The following is a 19384-nucleotide window of genomic DNA, read 5'->3' on the forward strand; positions in this document are numbered from 1 at the left end:
ATAATTAAGCCTATTGGAGTTTTTGTTTGTTTGTTTTCTTTTCCTTTCTTTCTAATTTTGAAGAAAGACAGAGTCTTGCTATATATCCTGACCAGGCGTGGCGGGCCTAGAATTTGCTCTGTAGACCACGCTTGCCACGGACTCGAAATTTTCTGGCTGCCTATGTATCCTGAGTGCTGGGAATAAAGGAATGCTATCACATCGCTGCCCGCTTCTCTAGCTCCCTACCTCTTTGAGGGCGGGGCTGGAGAGATGACTCAGCAGGTACTAGAGGACGATCAAAGTTCGGTTCCCAGTACCCATGTGTCTGCTCACAACCATGGGTCTGTAACTCCAGCTCCAGAATTCTGACTCCCTGTTCTGGTCTCTGCAGACACCCCAACCCGGGTCATGATTGCACAGCAAGTTCTCATAACCACTGAGCCATTTCTCCATCCTGGAAAACAAATCTTGACAAATACTAACATTGGATCTATCGAAAAATGCCCGTGAGCCTAGTGACCATTTTGATATTTTGTGTATTCCCGAGGCATTCCCCTCCCCCACGAGTTTGTGCTGTGTTTGTCTATACTAATTAGAATTCGGGCATTTTCTGTCTTGAATGTACCCACCTTCTTCACGGCACAGATTTTCCCCTCTATTTGTAGCACTTACTAAACATTATTATTCATTTGTATATTTTGTTTTGAAGTAGAGTTCTGCTCTATGAATGTGTAGTTCAAGCTAGCTTCAAAACTCCAACAGTCCCCCTGCCTCAGCCTCCCAAGTGCTGGGCTTATAGGCATGTACCACCACAACCTACTTCCCATTTGTACAGATAAAATCTATCTAATCATTCGAGCACACGTAGATCTTAATTGCCTACCATATTGGAAGATCACCCCGGTAACTGAGCAGATTTCAGCCTCTCGGGTTTTGCCCATCTGTGTAGTCTTAGGAATTGAGTAGATGCTTGGTTGTCCTAGTGGAAATGCTCTAAAGGAAATCACCCTTGGGCTGGGGATGTATGCAGGTCAGTGGCAGAACGGCTGTCTAGCCTGCACAGGACCCCAGGGTTGACTCTCAGCAGACGGCACGCACGCACGCACGCACGCACGCACGTCCCGGCACACCAGCTTCATCCTCCGTAAAAAGTTGTTCAATAACCACCAAAAAAAAAAAAAAAAAAAAAAAATCTGAAATCCCTCTTGTAACTATCAAGTATCACAGACAGTAAATTCCTTTCCTCTCCACCCTTTTTATTTAATTCAGTGTATAGCTGCCAAGCCTTTGGCCGATTTGGCTTTGTTTCTTTTCTTTTTTTCCTACACTATAAAAATATGGGCATCATGCACCCAGACTGTTACTATCGCACATTAGTTTTTGTTTGGAGGTTTCTCTTACACCCCCCACCGCCACCCCCGCTCCACATGTAGCCCAGGCTGGCCTCAAACTTGAGACCCTCAGCCTCTCAAGTGCTAGGATTACAGGCACATCCCACCCAGGGCTGGCTCATGAGGACTGTTTTTTATTACTTACGCTTTAAAATCCCTTTCACCATTAGCTATTTCTCAAGCCGGTCAGTTGTGTTAGCCTATGGGGAGAGCTTGACTTGAGGTGAAGTGGCCTAAGAACAAGTCTGAACCAGTCAAGAGGTAGAAAACAGGACAGAAAGTTTATGATTCATTCATCTATTCTGTTCTGGCACGAATATAAAAGGAGAAATCTTCTGTTTTCTCCAGCAGCGCAGAGCAGTGATGGGGGAGGGGCATTCCTTTGTAGTGTTGGTTTGTCTGGTTTTGCAGAGCTTGGGCTCCAACCCTGGGACTCAGGTGTTGACAATTCCTACCCCAGTGAGTCACACCCCTAGCTTCAGGCAGGTTTTATTATATTATAATTTCTTCTTCAATTTAACGGCTTTCTGTTTTTATTTGTTTGCTTATTTTAGACAGGGTCTCACAATGTAGCTCTGGCTGACTGAGAACTTTTTTTTTTTTGGTTTTTTGAAACAGGGTTTCTCTGTGTAGTCTTGGCTGTCCTGGACTCACTTTGTAGACCAGGCTGGCCTTGAACTCACTTCGATCTGCCTGCCTTTACCTCCCAAGTGCTGGGATTAAAGGCGTGAACTGCCACGGCCAGCTAAGAACTTTCTATGTAGACCAGGTTAGCTATGAACTCACAGAGATCTGCTTGCCTCTGTCTGCTGAGAGTGCTGAGTTTAAAGGCATGTATGTATAGGTTGGCTTTGAATTCCTGGCCTCAAGCAATCCTTCTGCCTCAATCTACTCACTAGCTGGGACTTACAGGTACTTACCACCTGAGCACTCTCAGTTGAAAAAAGACATCTGTAAGACCCAGCTGTAGGCAAGCCTGTAGGACATTATTTTAAAAACATTTTCTTAATTAGTGGTTGATGTGGGAGGGCCAGCTCATTGCAGGTGGGGACACCTCTGGGCTGGTGGTACTCAGTTCTGTAAGAAAACAGGCTTGCCGGGCATGGTGGCCAGCCTTGGTCTACAAGGTGAGTCCAGGACAGACAAGAAACCCTGTCTCATGAAACAACAACAACCAACATAAAAAGAAAAACAAACAAATAAAAAGCAAGAAAAAAAGAGCAAGCAAGCAAGCAGGCTGGGAAAACCATGAGGAGCAAGCCAGCAAGCAGTACCCTCCATGGCCTCTGCGTCAACTCCTTCCTGGCTCCAGGTTCCAGCTTTGATTCTCTTGGGTGACGGGCTATGAGATGAACTAAAATCTTTCTCCTCGAGTTGCTTTTGGTCAATAGAAACCCTAACTAAGACAAGCTCCTGTTTTTTTCCTTTTAAGTCAGAATAGTAGGATCTGGAAAGATAGTTCAGTGGTTAAGAGCACTGGCTGTTCTTCCAGAGGACCTGGGTTCAATTCCCAGCATCCACATAGTAGCTCACAACTATCAGCAACTCCAGTTACAGGACTTCTAACACCCTCACACAGACATACAGGCAGGCAAACCACCCATACACATAAAATAATAATAATAAAATTTAAACCAGAGCAATATCCCATTATATCACATTTTCTGTTCATCTCTATGCTCCATCTCAGATCTCCCTCACCCCCTCACCACCCAACTTTGTATGTACTTGAATGCACTCTTGTGTGTGCACTTGCTCTCAGTATCTTAAATCCATCAAACCTAGTTTGGTTGACGTTGGATCTGCCCCCCAGAGTGTGGTTCATATACCAGGGATTGAACCTTTAAAGAAAACTGACTCTCTTTCTCCTAGCAGGTATCAACAGCCAATAGTTCTGGCCTCTTGGTGCTGGCTCGTACCTCTAATCCCAGCACTCGCCAGGTGACAGATTCAAAGCTAACCTGGTCTACAGAGTAAGTTTCAGGACAGCCAGGGCTACACAGAGAAACCCTGTTTGGAAAAACAACAACAACCAAAGCAAAACGAACAAAGCTTCTCAGTTTGGAGTGGGACTTTGTGCCCACCTCCCTCCCTCCATCCTTTTTTCTTCTTCTTCTTCTGTTTTTCTTTTTCTTTTTTGGCTTGAGTTTGGACAAGGTTTGTCTAGAAAACACGGTTGGTTGTTGTCATCCATGTGTCAATATATTCATTCTCTATCTCTGTCTCTGTCTCTCTGTCTCTCTCTCTTTCCCTCACTGTATTTTGTTTGTTTAATTATTTGTTTTTTGAGATAGAGTTTCTCTGTGCAGCCCTGGCTGTCTTGGGACTCACTCTGTCGACGAGGCTAGCCTTAAACTCACCGAGATCCATCTGCCTCTGCCACCCGTGCACCACTATGCCTGGCTATTTCTACTTCTTGATGCTTGTGAATAATGTTCCAGTGACTATGGATGTGCAAATATCTCTTCAAGAGTCTTATTTTCAGAGCTGAAGAAAGTTCACTGCTAGAACAGTTGCTTAGTATGTATGAAAACAAATTCCCTCCCCAGCAACTCAAATACATACCCAAAGAGATTCTTTCTTTGGATGGTTATATACCCAGAAGTGAGATTTTTGGATCTTACTGTAATTTTCTTTAGGTTTTGTTTGTTTTGTTTTGTTTTGTTTTGTTTAAGATATATTTATTACATATACAGTGTTCTGCCTGCACACCAAAGAGAGCACCATATCCCATTATATAGGTGGTTATGAGCCACCATGTGGCTGCTAGGAATTAAACTCAGGACCTCTGGAAGAGCTGACAGTGCTCTTAACCTCTGAGCCATCTCTCCAGCCCTTCCTTATTTCTGTTTTTGAGGAACTTCCCTCTTCTATCAACAATGGTCATGCCATTTTACATTTCAACCAGCAGTCTACCAGAGTTCAGGCTTTTCTACATCACTGACTTTTTTTTTTTGGATTTTTGCTTTTGTTTTTGTTTTTCCGAGACAAGGTTTCTCTGTGTAGCCTTGACTGTCTTGGACTCACTTTGTAGACCAGGCTGGCCTAGAAGTCACAGCGATTTGCCTGCCTCTGCCTCCCAAGTGCTGGGATTAAAGGCATGTGCCACCACTGCCTGCCCCTGACATTTTAAAAAAGATTATATTTATATATGTATGTATGTGTATGTATGTATGTGTATGTATGTATGTATGTATGTATGTATGTATGTGTATATATGTATGTATGTATGTATACAGTGTTTTGCCTGCACGTATGCCTGCATGTATGCCTACAGGACAGAAGAGGGCACCAAGTCTCATTATACATGGTTGTGAGCCACCATGTAGTTGTTGGGAATTGAATTCAGGACCTTTGGAAGAGCAGTCACTGCTCTTAACCTCTGAGCCATCTCTTCAGCACCTATCACTGACATTTTAAGATTTGCAAGTCAGGCTGGAGGGGGATGGCTCAAAGGTTAAGATCATGGTCTGCTCTTCCGGATGACCTGAGTTCAATTCCTAACAACCACATAATGGCTCATAACCATCTATGATGAAATCAAATGCTCTCTTCTTGTGTGCAGGCACACATGCAGGCAGAATATTGTATACATAATAAATAAATCTTTAAAAAAAATTTTGCAAGTCTTTAGTGATTTAATGGTGCCAAGAATCTTTTCCTTTTCTCCCGGTGCTGGAGCTAGAATTTAAAGCCTTGTCATGATTAACAAGCACTGTGCCACCAAGTCATAGCCCTCGTCTTGTTTCGGCTTTGTTTTGAGGTGGGGTCTTGTCACATACCACAGCTGGCTTCAAACTTGGCATCCTCCTGCATGGTGGGATTACAGACATGATGTTGAGAATCATTTTGTTCTCTTTGTGAGAACTGTATCTCTTGCTAATTATTGATAGCTCACTTTTGTCATTTATTTATTTTGTGTGGATGTTTTGCCATTGTATATGTCTGTGTGCCGTGTGAGGGCCTGGTGCCCCAGGCCATAAGAGCGTGTTGGATTCCTTGGAACTGGAGTTACAGTTGTGAGCTGCCATGTATGTTCTGGGAATTGAACCCAGGTCCTCTGCAAGAGCAGCCAGTGCTCTTCTTAACCAGTTTGTAAGCAGGGCCTCATATAGCCCAGGTTTGCCTGAAACTCAGTGTATTCTCAAGGACAACTTTGATTTGCTTTCTGTTTTGGTTTGGTTTTTTGAGACAGTGTTTCTCTGTGTAGCCTTGGCTGTCCTGGACAGTGCTCTTAACCTCCGAGCCATCTCTCCAGGCTTTGTAGACCAGGCTGTCCTGTATCTCACAGCGATCCACCTGCCTCTGCCTCGAGTGCTGGGATTAAAGGCGTGCGCCACCACGCCCGGCTCAAGGACAACTTTGAACTTTTGCTCTTTGTGCTTCTTCTCCTGGGTCCTGGGAGTAAGCACCAGGCTACCAATTGAGCTAATATCCCTTGTTCCCTGTCACATATGCCATAGGCTTTAACTGTACCCACAAGGTTGATGTATTGTTTCCACTGATGTCCAAGTGTCTTTACAGCCCATGTAAGTCCCTCTGTCTGGTTTTTTTTTTTTTTTTTTTTCTTTTGTTTCCTGTGTTTTGGTTGTGTATGGCACAAGGTTTGGTGTAGGCCAGACTGGCCTCTTACTCCCTGTGGAGCTGAGGGTAACTTGCCTGTGCTTTTGCTTTATTTGTTTGCGATTGGGCTGGAAGCTCTGGCTGTTCTGAAACTCTCTATGTAGATCAGGCTGGCTTTCAACTTGCAGAGATCTGTCTGTCTCCACCTTCCAAGTGCTGGGATTAAAGGTGTATGACAGTGCCTGGCTTCCCCATGCTGCTGTTGTCATATCTTCTAAAATGATTTCTAAGTCACTGCCAAGTAGAACATCATGAAACTATTACATTTTCTGTGGGGAATTTTATAGTTTTAGGTCATAGATTTAGGTTGTTAATCCATCTTGAGTTAATTTTTGTGTATGATGTAAGGTACGGATCCAGGTATGCTCATTTTAAGATGGCTATTCACTTTACAAATCATTAGACCATATACTCAGGGTTATTTCTGAGCTATTCTGATCCACTGTTCTATCCCTAATGTCTTGATACCACGGTAATATGTTTGGAAGAGACAGCAGTTTTTTTTCTTTTCTCTCTTTTGTTTTTCTGTTTTGAGACAGTATCTCCCTCTGAAGATAGCCTGGGGCCTGCTGTGTAGACCAGGTTGGCCTACAACTCAGAAAGAGCCACTTAGACTGCAGTTTTGGAAAAGTTATTATTTCTCTTATTCAACGGATGATTTAATAGAAACCATTCAGGGATATTGCGATGACTCATAGGCTCTTTCCCCCTACATTAAGAAAAATAGGCCAATTTAAGATATATTTTAGCCAGGTGCAGTGGTGCATGCCTGTAATCCTAGCACTCAGAGAGGCAGAGGCAGCCAATAAAACCAAAATAAAATATATTTTATGCTAGATGTGATGGGGCATGTCTTTAACTCCAGTACTTAGGAGACAGAGACACTTGAATCTCTATGAGTTTGAGGCCAGCCTGGTCTAAATAGTGAGTTCTAGGCCCACCATGGCTATATAGTAAGACTTTGTCTCAAAGAAAGGAAGGAAGAACACCAAAACAAAAAACAAACAAACAAACAAAAAACTATAAACATACACATGTTTATTTGTTTGTTTATTTGTTTGTTTCTGGTTTTTTGAGACAGGGTTTCTCTGTGTAGCCTTGGCTGTCCTAGACTCACTTTGTAGACCAGGTTGGCCTCAAATTCACAGTGAGCCACCTGCCTCTGCCTCCCAAGTGCTGCAATTAAAGGCATGCACCACCACACCTGGCTGATTTATTTATTTATTTATTTAAGATTTATTAGTCCTGGCATGGTGGCGCACGCCTTTAATACCAGCACTTGGGAGGCAGAGGTAGGCGGATCTCTGTGAATTCGAGGCCGCCTGATCTACAAAAGAGAGTCCAGCCTGGCAGTGGTGGCACATGCATGTCTGGTGTGAGTGTGTATGTGTGTGTGTGTGTCCCTGTGCATGGGTGTGTGCCCATTTAAATGCATGTGGACACAAATCCATGTGGACACAAATGCATGTGAGGCCTGAGACTGACACCAGGAACTCTCTTTTATGATTCCCCCACTTTGTTTATAGAAACAGAGCCTGTCAGTCAATTCTAGAGCTCATGACCATGTCTAGTCTGCTCAGGCACTTTGCTTGGGGATCACACACCTTTGCCTTATGAGAGTTGAACCACAGGCAAGCTGCCACACCCTCCTTGCATTTTTACATGAATTCTTGGTGTAAAATTAAAAGTATGGGCTTTTCTAAGCCCACTCTAACTCCCAAATAATGACACAGAGAACTTTATTTATTTATTTATTTATTTATTTATTTATTTATTTATTTCGAGGCAGAGTTTCTCTTGTGCAGCCTTGGCTGTCCTGGACCTGCTTTGTAGACCAGGTTGGCCTCAAGCTCACAGCAATCCACCAGCCTCTGCCTATACTGGGATTACAGGTATGCACCACCGCACTGGGCTGATCTAGCTTTTGGCACTATAGTTGGGCAGATAGTCCATCTATTCTAACCTGACTATGCTGGCTTGGCCTACTTCCCAGCCAGGTGCCCGTTACCTGCCACTTTAGTCTCTCCCTGGCTGTTCCTGCTCCATCCTGTTCTTCTTGGTGGCCTTTTCCTCTCTCTCTCTGTCTCCATCTGGGACTGGAAGTCCAACTTTAACTCTCCTGCCCAGCCATAGGCTTTTCAGCTCTTTACTAAGCAATCAGAATGATTTTTGTACAACACTGAGACAGGAGATGCTTCCTAGAATGGACAGTGACAATGTCCAGCTGTAACCAGATCTCTGGGCACAGAAGTCAGCATTTGAATCCACGGTGCACAGAACCACCCCCTAACATCTTAGGATACAAACTCTGGTCAGGTCTTCTTCTTTGGGTCTTCTTGTTTGTGCAGCACTGTAACCACTGAGCTGTTTCCCTAGCTCCCTTGTTTTTGTTTTCTTGAGACAGGGGCACTACACTACACTAAAAATGTTCCTGTCTCAGCCTCCCAAGTACTGGCTAGGGCTATAGGTGTAGGCCACTATGCCAAGTTTAGTGAGGCCACTTTACAGAACGCTTTGGCAGCTTGTCAGAAAACTTACAGTTACCATACAGCTTAGACAGGCCAAGGTGTATGCTCAAGATAACAGAAGAAAGATGGCCACCACAAGCTGTTACACGAATGTCCAAAGCAGTACTGTTTGTAATAGCTAAAAAGTGGAAGCTCCCCAAGTGTTCATGATAATGAATGAGCGTGGCAAATCTATACAGGAGCATTTAGCCCAGAAATCGAATGAAGTACTAATGCAGGCTACCACCTGAATGAATCTTGAAACTATGATGTGAAGGAGCACAGATGTAAAAGGCCAAATGGCCGATGTGTCAGTGTAATCATCTGAAATGTACAGATTCATAGCGAAGGCAGACAAGTGGCTCCTGAGAGGGTGACGGGAAGAAATACATTAACAAATATTAATAGATAGGGGATTTCTTTCTAGACTATGAGGTTTTCTGGAATTAATGGTGACAGTTGCAAAACGTTATAAATCTACTAAAAGCAACTTATTGTATGTTTGTTTGTTGTTTGGTTTTTCAAGACAGGGTTCCTCTGTGTAGCCTTGGCAGTCCTGGACTTGCCTTGTAGAGCAGGCTGGCCTTGGATATTCAGCGACCTGCCTGCCTCTGCCTCCCAAGTGCCGGCATTAAAGGTGTGCATATTCACATGTACATGTTCAACTGTTTTATAGTATTTTAATAATTTTTTTGCCTTATTCCTTAAAAACACAGCAACCATAGCATATAAAAACTAAAATGTGTTTCCGAAAAACCAAAACAAAACAAAAAAACAAAAACAAACAAAAAATTAAAATGTGCTGAAAAGTGGTGGTACACATTTAATCCCAGTATCCTGTAGCCAGAGGCTGGCAGGTTTCTGAATTTGAGGCCACCCTGGTCTACAGATCAACTTCCAGGACGGCCAACTACACATAGAAACTCTGTCTTCAAAAACTCAAAACAAGGGGGCTGGAGAGATGGCTCAGTGGTTAAGAGAACCAGCTGTTCTTTCAGAGGTCCTGAGTTCAATTCCCAGCAACCAATTGTGGCTTATAACCAGCTATAATAAGACCTGGTGCTCTCTTCAGATGTGCAGGCATACATCCAGGCAGAATTCTGTATATGTAATAAATAAATACATCTTTTAAAATTTTCAAAACAAAACAAAACCCTGAAAAAAAAAAAAAACCTAAAATATATACTCAATGCAATGATATCTAAGAGATTTTGGGGCAGTTATTCAGAGTTTTTTTTTTTTTAATCACTTTTGTTAAAAAATAAACAGATTTGTAACTGTTGTAGTGGCACACCTTTAATCCCCTTGGGGAAGCTGAGACAGGTGTATCATTGAGAGTTCAAGGCCAGCCTGGTCTACAAAGCTAGTCCAGGACACCCAAGGCTACACAGAGGAACCCTGTCTCAAAAAAAAAAAAAAAAAAAGATAATTATATATAGATATAAAATATGAAGAGTTTGATAGTTGAAAGTATAACATTTCTCCAAAGATAGGTCTGTATTATTGCTAATAATATTCCCTGTCATACATTACAAAGCCCAATGCTAGACATTTGAATTTTTCCATTGAATTTGTCCAACATTTAGTTAAAACTTTGAATTTATTACTGTTAAAAACCTGATGAGCATGGCTGGGAGTTAGGTGGCAGTTAGTAAAATGCCTGCTGGGCAGGTATGAGTGTTAGTGTGCAGGCGGTCCCACTAGCTTGCCTTTCACAGTCCTAGCAACTTCTTACACCATCACCAGTTGCTACCATCAGGTTTGTGCTGCCACCACCAAATGTGTGCCAAATAAAAGGTCACCCCGCTCCCAGCTCTCTCTTGGTCTGGGCCCTCCCCCCCCCTTTCTCTCTGTCTGTACCCTTCCCCCTCCCCCTGCCACGCCTTGTCTCCCCCTTCCCCAGCTTTCTCTCGGTCCGTCCCTTCACGCCCCCTCACCATCTCCCTCGCCTCACTAGCTCTTGGTCTGCACCCTCACCTCTCTGGATCTCCCTGCTCTCCCTCTGGCTTCACATTTTCTCTCTTCTCTCTATGTTCTGCCCTCATGACTCTGTCTGCCTGCCTGCCTGCATGTCCACTCATCCACCCCCTAACTACTATCCCCTTCTCCTTCCCCAAATAAACTTCCTTATACAAGATGTGTTGCCTGGCATAATCGTATACTATAACAATGAGGACCTGAGCCGGGCGTGGTGGCGCACGCCTATAATCCCAGCACTCGGGAGGCAGAGGCAGGCAGATCACTGTGAGTTCGAGCCCAGCCTGGTCTACAAAGTGAGTCCAGGATGGCCAAGGCTACACAGAGAAACCCTGTCTCGAAAAACCAAAAAACAACAACAACAACAACCCCCCCCCAAAAAAACCAATGAGGACCTGCTTTGATTCCTAGGGTCCTAAGTAAAAAACTGGCTGGAAGCCAGGCATGGTGGCACACGCCTTTGATCCCAGCACTTGGGAGGCAGAGACAGATGAATCAGCCTCGGCGACAACCCAGTCTCAGAAGACCAAAAGAGCCAACCATACAAACAAACAAAAAAAATCCCGCTGGGTGTGGTAGTGCACATCTTTGATCCCAGCACCATGGAGGTAGAGGCAGGAGGATCTCTGTTAATTTGATGCCAAACTGCTCTGCATAGTGAGTTCCAGGACTACACAGTGAAGCTGTATATCTCAAACCAACAAGTAAATACAAATTGAATATGATAATGCTCTTGGGTTTTGCTTCTTTGTTTTTCAGCAAATGCTTAATTCTCAATTGAAGGAGTTTTAATTGTTCTCGTATCTTGTGAGATTTAACATTTATGTACTATATGTATATAAGGGAAACACTGAACATGAAAACAAAGTAAAAGATATATTTGTTATTTATATATAGCACCAAAAATCATACTATTTTTATTGCATGTGAGCTTATATTATTTATATTAGTTTATTCTTATTCATGGTTTGATCACAAGATTATATATATGTGTATATAAAATTTATTGTGTGTGTCCACAAGTGTGTACATTAGTGCCACAGAGTGAGAGTGGAGATCAGGGGAAGACTGGCAGGAGTCCACTTCCTCCTTCTACACTGAGGAGTGAACGTTAGATTGTAGGGGTTGGCAGCAGGTACCTTTACCCACCGAGCCATCTTGCTGGCCCCCAAATCATCTTTCTCTTTTTGTTTTTATGAGACAGGGTATCTCTGTAGCCTTGGCTATCCTGGAACTCACTCTGTAGTCCAGGCTGATCTCAGACTTAGAGATCTGCTTGCTTCTGCCAAGTGCTAGGATTAAAGGTGTGGACCACCACTGCCCAGATTAAATTCATCTTTTGAAACAACTGTTTAAGGAAAAGGGTGGTTCAGCAGTTAAGAGTATCTACTGGTTTTCCAGAATACCTGAGTCTCCAGCACATGTCAGACAGCTGAGAATACCTAACTCAGGCCCAGGGGATCTGATGCCCTGATGCCTCAGGCTTTCTTTCTTTCTTTCTTTCTTTTTTTTTTTTTCCCCTCCCTTCTTTTGGTTTTTCGAGACAGGGTTTCTCTGTGAAGCCTTGGCTGTCCTGGACTCACTTTGGAGACCAGGCTGACCTCAAACTCCCAGTGATCCGCCTGCCTCTGCCTCCAGAGTGCTGGGATTAAAGGCATGCACCACCATGCCTGGCGCCTCAGGCTTTCTAGGGCACCTGCATTTATGGACACATACCCACATATGGACACTCCCACATATACTTATAAGAAATATACCTAACCAGCCAGGTAGTAGTGGTGCACACCTTTGATCCCAGCACTCAGGACGCAGAGGCAGGTGAATTTCTATGAGTTCAAGGCCAGCCAGGAGTACACAGAGAAACCTTGTCTAGGGGCAGAGGAGGGTGACAAAAAGATAAAAACTAAAATAAATAGAACTGGAGAGATGGCCCAGAGTTAAGAGCAGAGGCTGCTCTTCCAGAAGTCCTGAGTTCAATTCCCAGCAACCACATGGTGGCTCAGAACCATCTATATAGTGAGATCTGGTGCCTTCTGGCCTGCAGGTGTATATGCAGACACAATATTGTATACATAAGACTGGGCATGGTGGTAAACAGCTTTAATCCCAGCACTCGGGAGGCAGAAACATGCAGATTGCTGTGAGTTCGAGGCCAGCCTGGCCTACAAAGCAAGTCCAGGACAGCCAAGGCTACACAGAGAAACTCAGTCTCGAAAAGCCAAAACAACAATAACAAAAATTAACCTTTTCTAAAGGAACTGATCTTCCATGCAACCAGAGAGCAAAGAACCAAGCCTCTCACAGGAAACAAAAACAGCAGTGTGGCTGCCTAGAGAGCACACTGGGAGGAGAAGATTCAAGATCTAGCCCAGGAGCTGGGCAGGTTTCAGGACAGAACCCTGGGAAGAAACCTCCTGGGTCAGAACAAATACCAAACTTCCCTTAGATGAACCTTGGGTTTGTTTAGTCTGTAAAAAACCTTAGGCTAGGCGTCACTGATGAGAATGATGGAATACCATTAACTGGGGGTGTTTGTCACTCTGCATCCCCCGTAGCACATCCTGGAGAAATGGACATCAGAAGCTCCACGCTGTGGATTGGAGATGGAGAATTGACTACAGTAATCCAGTCAAAACCAGTCGAAAGCGAAAGCCAAGGATAGGGTTAGCGCCATCAGCAGTGAGGCACAGCTCCGCTGTTAACCAGCAGCCTGAGGTCCCTTTTAGGGACCCCTGTAAAAGTAGTTTTCCTGTTCCTGCCCTTGCTCTGAGTGATGTCGTGGAGACCTTTTTATTTATTAAAAGCTTCAGGCACTACAGCTGGGCAGATACTCAGCTTTTCTAACATGGCCTGGGCTACTTCCTGTCATGTGGCCCATTACCTGTCATCTTAGGCTCGCACTGGTGACTGCTTTTCTCTCTGGTTCCTACCTGGGACCACCACTACCCCTTTCCCCACCCAAAAATCCCACTTCCTAATTCCTGGCTCAGCTTATTAGTCATCAGATTTTTGTTTGTTTTTTTGAGACAGGCTCTCTCTGTTAGCCTTGGCTGTCCTGGTCTCACTTTGTAGATCAGGCTGGTCTTGAACTCACAGTGATCCACCTGCCTCTGCCTCCCAAGTGCTGGGATTAAAGGCGTGCGCCACCATGCCCGGCTTAGTCATCAGATTTTTATTAAAACCAGACAGTGATGGAGAAGAATGTTTACAAAACAGGGACAGCACTGAAGTCCAGATCTGCACTTGCACAGAAGTCAGCATTTGAATATTCAAGGATAAGTTTTACACAGTGCAGAAAGATTTCACTCCAACAGACACCCCGCCCCCACTCAGATACTCTCCAATTCTTGGCTTCACTAAAAAAAAATTTCAGGATGAGGCCCTATGGGCAGAGTTGGAGTTTATTAGGAGATTATAGTGTAGATTTTAAGCACAAGAGTTTAGTCCGGGAGGACTGGGATGAGGAACAATAAGGCATGTCTATTGTAACCTGCTTAAAACTGTAGCTCCTAGGCGGGGCGTGGTGGCACACGCCTTTAATCCCAGCACTCGGGCAGAGGCAGGCGGATGGATGAGAGATCGAGGCCAGCCTGGTCTACAAAGCGAGTCCAAGACAGCCAAGGCTACACAGAGAAACCCTGTCTCCAAAAACCAAAACTGTAGCTCCTCTGTTAACAGAGGAGCTCTAGCATAACAGAAGCCATTTTGTTTTTAAGTCGCCATTTTGATCATAAGGTGAAATAAAGTTCCGGTTCCGAGGCTTTACCTGCCTGGGAGCTTGAATAGTTTTTCAACTACAATCTAATTGAACATTCTGCCTGAATTAATGGTATCGGCTGTACTTAAATAAAACCATAATACCCTGCTATGTTCCTTTCTCCTGCAACAGTGAGGAATTGGAAAGTCCCCAAGCCTATATTCTAGCAATCAGCTTAAAATGCTTTGTCTAGCTAGAACAAAGTTTTTTTTAAAAAAAACTTTTTATTGATACTTTGTGAATTTCACATCATACCCCCAATCCTATTCCTCTCCTTCTCCCTTCATATCCACCCTCTGCCCTTGCAACACCCACCAAAAGGAAATAAAAACAAACAAAACACCACCCCCACCCCCACAACAACAAAAAGAAAAATCTCATTGTGGAAGCTGTAGTGTGTCAGTCACAGTGTCCCACAGTATACCCTATTGTCCACATTTCTTGTAAATGTTCATTGCAATGAGTCATTGGTCTGGTTCAAGGCTTCTGGCATCTGTTAAACCATCAATACTGGATCAAAATCGATTGTGTTTAAGCTACTCAAAATGATGTAATGCTGCCCTCCCCTTGCTTCCCACCTGGTTACTTGGTTTTTCTTATAAAAGGCCTGCCTTAGAAGCAGACCATCACAATTTGGCTCCCAAGTCCACTCTGTCCCCAGCCATCGTCAGTCTCAAGGTGTGGTGTTCTAATAAACCATCAGCATCTCACTGAGATTGGTGCTGAGTGGTTTGTGTGGCAGTTCTTACACCACAATACTCAGTGCGGTTACGGGCTTCCCAAAGGAAGGGTCACTCCATTATCTTTACTACGTTTAGGATTTCGGTGGGTTTTGAAGTCACTGTCTTCAAAGAGTTGCTAAGCAATTTAATGAGATCAGGCATTGGTTCTTGAGGCATGTCTGACAGAATACAATAGGTTAAAAAGCCTAGCGTTCGCTAGATGTGGTGGCGCTCGCCTTTAATCCCCACACTTAGGAGGGAAAGACAGGCGGATCACTGTCAGTTCGAGGCCAGCCTAGTCTACAAAGTGAGTGCAGGACAGCCAAGGACACACAGAGAAACCCTGTCTTGAAAAAAGCAAAAAATTTAGCTCTCAATAATTTGGGACTGGAGATCTTCACTTGAAGATCAAGTAGTCTTGTGTGGTTCCTAGCAGAATGTCCTAAGGCCACAGGTGGGCACACAGACTTTAAGTGTATTGCTGCCATTTTAACATCTTACAGATTTATTTGTACTTTTGTTGTGTGTATTCACAGGTGTGTAAAGGTGAGCAGGGGTGGGGTTTGTGCATGTCTGTGGATATCTGTGGAGCCTAGAGTTGTTGCATCCCTTGGAGCTGGAGTAACAGCCAATTGTGAGCCTCTTGACATGGGTACTGGGAACTGACTCAGGTCATCTGCAGAGCACAGGATGCACTGGGAACTCTACTACTGCCATTACTATGGGATTTGTTATCCACCCTTGTTTAATTTTTGTTTTGATTTTGTTTTTAGAGACAGGGTTTCTCTGTATAGCTCTGGCTGTCGTGGAACTCACTCTGTAGACCAGGCTAGCCTCAAACTCAGACAGATCCGCCTGTTTCTATCCCCGCCCCCTGCCCCCAGTGCTGGGATTATAGACATGTGCCACCACGCCCAGCTGAGGGAAGAGATCTTAAAGAGGGCTGGGAAAAAGTGATGGAATGCATGTGGTGTGAAAACAGGACTATCTGAAAAGGGGACTAGCAAAAGAGAGGAAGGAGATGAGAGAGGGCAGTGGATTAGGAGGATGAATAAGATCAAAATATTTTATATATATATATCCTATAATGAAACAAGTTACTTTGTATGCTACTTTTAAACTTTAAAAAGAGGTGGGGAGCTAGAGAAGGCTCAGTGGTTAAGATAACATTCTGTTTAGTTTCAGTCCCCAGCACCTTCATATGTGGTGGCTTACAGCTTCAAGTCTGGCTGTAGGAGATTCAGAGGTCTTCTAGCCTCCTCGGGCACCAGGCACAAAATGCACTAAATACATATCTACAAACAAAACCCCATATGCATATTTTTTAAAAAGAGGTAGTCAAAAGTAACAAAGGGTTGTGAAGGCAGTGGGAAGTGAACTGATTTTTGTCATTTTCTTGTCCTAAATACATCTAGAAGCCAAATTAAATAATAATCTCTTAGGTAAAAACAAGTCACCTCCCCAAGCAACACAACTATGTGTAAAACGCGTAACAAGGCAATTTCTTGACTCCTGATTAACATCGGAAAATAGGTAAGGTTTAGCAGACCAACGGGTAATTGTACCTTCCCGTCATTTGAAACCACTCAGCACTGAATTATTCATCATAGCTGAAGAGGAGATATATACATAACTAGAAATAAGAAATCACCTAGCTAGGCTTCATTTTGGAGTATGCCTTTCATTTTTCTTTTTAAAGATTTATTTATTTATTTATTATGTATGCAGTGCTCTGCCTGCATGCACACCTGCAGGCCAGAAGAGGGCATCATATCACATTAGAGATGGTTATGTGGTTGCTGGGAATTGAACTCAGGACATCTGGAAGAGTGGTCAGTGCTCTTAACCGGAGTATGCTTTTCATTTTAACGTGGTTCTTTTTCAAACTGACACTTTAATTAAAGCTGAGCCACAGAACAGAGTAATCCACAGTGCCAAGCCTTGTGACTCCCCATGTTGGGAACTGAAGGCATCTTATGCCTTTTGTCAACTCTGTGGAGGAACATTATCTACTCTTCCCCCACACTGACTTCTTCCTTTGATTTCATTAAAAACAAAGCAATAAGGTTTTTTCTAATAAAGTATTTCTATTTTTAAGACAAAAATGTAGACGTATTGTTTTTTTAATGTTGTGTATGATGGGGTAGAGGATGCAGACATGTGGAAATCTGCAGACAGTTTTGTGGTGTCTACTTCCTACAGCTTTACATGGGCTCTAGGGATCAAACTCAGATCACCAGCTGTGCAAGGAATGTATTTTAACCACTGAGCCACCTTACAGGCCCAGAAATATTATCAAGAACAGGGTTAAAAATAGTTGAGCTCAGAGAATTTCTCTGATACTCAAAGTAAGTTTTAATAAAATGCTAGAACCAGACAGTAATGAAACAACGGAACAACGATCTAAGCCACCCTTTAGCTTTGCAATACAGATCATCTTTTTGAGTGTTCAGCATGTGTGTGCGCGCGTGTGCGGTGCTGGTGGAGGTAAGACAAGCACGTTAGATCCTCTGGAGTTATGGATGCTTGTGAGTAGCTGGGTCCTCTGAGAGCAGGGCTCTCTCCAGGCCACAAATGACTACTTCTAAAGTATTATGTGGAAAATACTAGAATAAGCAGCATTTTCAGAGCTAGTAAAGCAAAGTATAGGCTATTTACAAGATCTTGAAATACTTTGGCAGGTAACTGATTTTTTTTTTTAATTTGATGTATTTGAGTGTTTGTCTGCATGTGTGTTTGTCTATGTCTTGCATGCCTGGAGCTTGTGGAGGTCAGAAAAGGGTATCAGCACCTCTGGAAATGGAGTTATAGATGGGTGTGAGCTGCCATGTGGGTGTTGGTAATCAAACCCAGTTCCCCTGCAAGAACAAGTGCTCTTAACGGCTAAGCCATCTATCTTTCTAGCACTTGTAAGGCCCTTTCTGTGTAAAGGGATGAAGAGCCAGTGTTTTAAATAATAGCCTGTCCTAGTTACAAGAAACTACACATTGACAATAATGTCACTTGAAATAATAGCGTTTAGGGTTTGAGACGGGGTCTCTCTATGTAGCCTTAGCTGGCCGTCAACTCAAGAGATCTGTCTGCCTCTGCTTTTCAAGTGCTGGTTCTATATAACCTAGTCTGGTAATACTTCATGTATTCCCTGAGAAAAACACGATGTATAACTTTTAGTTATACATACCTGCTGCTTTTAATTCTTAAAACAAAAACGTAAAAAAAACCAAACACATTCTGGTTTTGTTTAAAAAACTGTTTTCACTTTAATGATCTGAGTTAGTAACAAATGTACAAAATTGTCTTTCACATTTCCATACATTAGGTATAATGGACCAATTGAAAATTCTGGACTACAAATGCAGGTTTCTTTGTATCCTTAGCCTTAGTTGTTTTTTATAGAGGTGATTTTCAAAAACATGCATTTGTGAACACAGATGTCAAAAGCTGCGCACCTGAGTTAATGCACAGACAGGAGTTACATATTATCCATGTGTGCAGGTGTGTCAAAGATGTCTGACACAGGAGCAGCTGTCCTACGCTACTTCACTGTATTTGAAAAGCATTTTTGTGAAACAAAACATTAAAAAAAAAATGCATCTGCAAATACATTAAGACTTGTTATCTGCACACCTGAAACAAAGCTGTATTAGTATCCAAGTGCTGATGTCATCAGGAAACCCGTGAGACTCCCTGTGTAGAGACCGCACACGCTAAGGAAAATGGAAAGGGGTCCCTTTCTTTAGCCACTCATCTGAACCACTCATTGTGTGTAATGGATACCAACACACAAACAAAAACAACTTGATAGGTGTATCTTTAGAGCCATAGGTTGGAATTTATCTGCTTCAAGAAAAAGAAATAGTAAATTAATAGAAAATTTTGTTTAAAAATGCAAAGCTTTGAAAATAGCCCTATTGTGTAATCCCATCTATAGATTTTCAAGTTTTAGAAATTTAAATTTAGAGCTTTCAAAATTGTAGAAAAATTTATTAAACATTTAAAAACATGATTAATTCATACCTTTCCAATATTTTCAACTTGGCAAAAATCATAGCAAAATGGAGTTTCTAGTTCACCATAAATTTAGACTTATTAGGGAGCAGGTAACAGCTACGGTAAATCAATGGCAAGGAGGCAGGCCCCTTTGGCAACCACTTTTCTAGTAACAATTATCAACACAGAATACCTTTACATGGTAAAAGGTATTCTCCAGATGTCTGTGTGTGCTTGAGGGCAGGGGCCGGGGAAGGAACCCATGGCCTCAGACATGCTAGCCAAGTGCTCTGCACCGAGTAACATCCCCAGCCCTCCAGATTCTACAGCTAGACTCCAGTCTTTCTTAACATTTTCCTGGCTTACGGCAACCTGTGCTTCACCTCTTTTTCTATAACCTAAAGGTTTTCCTATATCATACATTTCAAATTCCCT

The sequence above is a fragment of the Acomys russatus genome, chromosome 4, assembly GCF_903995435.1.
Source record: "Acomys russatus chromosome 4, mAcoRus1.1, whole genome shotgun sequence".
NCBI lineage: Eukaryota > Metazoa > Chordata > Mammalia > Rodentia > Muridae > Acomys > Acomys russatus.